Genomic DNA, 3442 nt, shown 5'->3' with positions numbered 1-3442 from the left:
TGTGTGTGTGTGTGTGTGTGTGTGTGTGTGTGAGAGAGAGAGAGAGAGAGAGAGAGAGAGAGCAAGAGAGAGAGAATATTCAGTTTCTTATTTTTCTTGATGCTTTGATGCTATGGAGACTCAAGGGGAAATGGCAGAATACTAGGCCTGCTTCTCCATTAGGGCTAAAGTGAAATTTAGAACTTTTACATTCTTTGAGAAGCTTTATTTTGCTGAAGCTCATGAATCTCTTCTAGTAGGTTATGAACCTACAAATTCTTTGGCTAAGTTTGTTGTTCATGGAATGAGCTTCCCAATATTTTTACCCAAGTAAGTCTGTAGGTAGGTGACCAGCACTGGTAAGGCAAATGGATTTTTATTGCTGTGATTAGGAGACGACTACTACTTGAACCTGGAGAAGCCTGAGAATAGGATGCTTTTCTCCTTACCCTCAGCTAAGAGTGGTTTTGTTATGTGTTTTCAGAGTCAGAACACAGAAGTAGCAACTGCTCTGTCTTCAACCACTTGCTTGTGGAGTGTAGTTTGACCAGTAACCTGACTTATCTATACTAATAAAAGGGTAATATGCAAATTGGTGGTGACACCCTCGGAGTCACGACAGAATATGCTAATTAGTCATGACCAGTATGCAAATTGACCATCACGCCAACACAATAAGAGTGGGATATGCTAATTAGCCATATGCTAATGGGCATAAATGGTGATGGAAAAAATCTATACTTATAAAAGCCTAGGTGGCCCTCATGCCCCCATGTGACGCCCTCACGTCATCACAAGATGGCCACCACAAGATGGCCTGCAAGGGAGGGCAGTTGTGGGTGATCAGGCCAGCAGGGGAGGGCAGTTAGGGGTGACCAGGCCAGCAGGGGAGGGCAGTTGGGGGGACCAGCCTGCAGGGGAGGGCAGTTGGGGGGGACCAGCCCTGCAGGGGATGGCAGTTGGGGGCGATCGAGCCAGCAGGGGAGGGCAGTTGGGGGCAATTGGGCCAGCAGGGGAACAGTTAGGTGTCGATCAGGCTGACAGGGGAGTGGTTAGGAGGTGATCAGGCTGGCAGGCAGAAGCAGTTAGGGGCAATCAGGCAGGCAGGCAGGCAAGCGGTTGGGAGTCTGCAGCCCTGGATTATGAGAGGGGTCCCAGATTAGGGAGGGTGCAGGTTGGGCTGAGGGACACTGGACCTCTAGTATGAGTAATAAAAGAACACAAATTTATTAGCGGGCAAAGAAAAAACTGGAACTCACTTAGGAGTGCTCAGAAATTTCATGGAAAAAGGCAAAGATCAAGGTAGAGCAAATGGTTTCCACTGAAAGTGGAAGAAAGACATGAAAATGTTAACAGCAACATAAAGATAATTCTAGAGGCCCTTATGAGCACACATACAAAAAAGGCTTTTTGGAACTAACATACATGTTCTTTTAATTTAAAAATCAACTAACAATATATCCATTTATCCATAGGTAGACAGTTAAATCAAGTGAAAGTATTAAACAATTATATACTAGAAGTTAGACCTGTGTGAAGCACTATTCAAAGATAAAGTTTGTTCTCTTTGTCTAGTCCTGTCAGAGCAATTGTAAATTTTGACTGTATTCTGGTGTAGCCTTATACATATTATTATGATCTTCTCATCACAGTTCTTCATCTTTGCGTATAACAGAATATTGGATGATCAGTGCTACTAGAACTAATAAATGAATTCGGCAATGTAGCAGGATACAAAATTAACACTTAGACATCTATGGCTTTTTAATATACCAATAATGAACTCACAGAAAGAGAAACTAAAAAAATCCCATTTACCATTGCAACAAAAAAAAATTAAGATACCTTGTAATAAGTCTAATCAAGGAGGTAAAGGGTCTATAATCAGAAAATTACAGGACACTGAAAAAAGAGACATAGGAAGACATAAACAAATGGAAGAATATACTGTGCTCATGGATTGGTAGAATCAACATCATTAAAATGTCCATACTACCCAAAGAAATTTATAGATTCAATTCAATCCCCATTAAAATACCAACAGCATACTTCAAAGACCTAGAACAAACTCTCCAAAAATTCACCTGGAATAAAAACAAAACAAAACAAAAAAAACCCAAATAGCTGCAGCAATCTTGAGAAAGAAGAACAAAGTTGGAGGGATCACAATACCAGATATCAACTTGTACTACAAAGCCACTGTTCTCAAAACTGTCTGGTGCTGGCACAAGAACAGACAACTAGACCAATGGAACAGAACAGAGAACCCAGAGATCGACCCAAGCCATTATGCTCAATTAATATTTGACAAAGGAGGCAAGAACATACAATGGAGTCAAGACAGTCTTTTCAATAAATGGTGTTGGGAAAATTGGACAGATACATGCAAAAACATGAAATTAGACCACCAACTTACACCATACACAAAAAAAACTTAAATGTAAGATGGGAAACCATAAAAATCTTAGAAGAAGCCATAGGCAGCAAAATAGCTACGATATAAGTCGTAGCAATATCTTTAGTGATACAGTTCGCAGTGATGGCGAACCTATGACACGCGTGTCAGAGGTGACACGCGAACTCATTTTTTTGGTTGATTTTTCTTTGTTAAATGGCTTTAAATATATAAAATAAATATCAAAAATATAAATCTTTGTTTTACTATGGTTGCAAATATCAAAAAATTTCTATATGTGACACAGCACCAGAGTTAAGTTAAGGTTTTTCAAAATGCTGACACGCCGAGCTCAAAAGGTTCGCCATAACTGTCCTAGGGCAATGGAAACTAAGGAGAAAATACTAGTAAACAAATGGGACTACATCAAAATAAAAAAGCTTCTGCACAGTGAAAGAAACCATCAACAAAACAACATGAAAGCCCACTGCATGGGAGAACATATTTGCCAATGTTATCTCCAATAAGGGTTTAATCTCCAAAATTTACAGGGAACTCACACAACTTAACAAAAGGAAGATAAACAATCCAATCAATAAATGGGCAATGGACCTAAATAGACACTTTTCTAAAGAAGACATAATCTCTGATCTTAGGGGTTATAAGAACAGTGCTAGAAAAGATAATTAATTTTTTTAAACAAACTTTAAATGTTATGCATATCTATTTCCATGTTCGTTGTTTTTAAATTCAGTGATATTGTTTGATCAGAAAGAGAAAAACAGTTGATTCAATTAATTTTAATTATTTGTAGTGTTATTTAATTGAAAGTTAAAGCATCTTTTTGCAGCATAATTGAGATAAAATGCCTTCCTGCTTAAAACCTGAATGAGCTATGTATGAATTTATACTGAGAATGTTCACTCTAAAATTGCTAAACTTGTTTTTACTTTTGTTTCTTCTATTTTTCCTGTTTGATCTACTATTGAGGTTTTTGATAAATAGCATATGGAAAAAGTACACTTTGAACATGTATTTTTAAAAATAGATTCCTCTCATTCCCCATAA

Source organism: Myotis brandtii, unplaced genomic scaffold (assembly GCF_000412655.1).
Source record: "Myotis brandtii unplaced genomic scaffold, ASM41265v1 scaffold259, whole genome shotgun sequence".
Taxonomy (NCBI): domain Eukaryota; kingdom Metazoa; phylum Chordata; class Mammalia; order Chiroptera; family Vespertilionidae; genus Myotis; species Myotis brandtii.
This window is presented reverse-complemented; position numbering follows the sequence as displayed.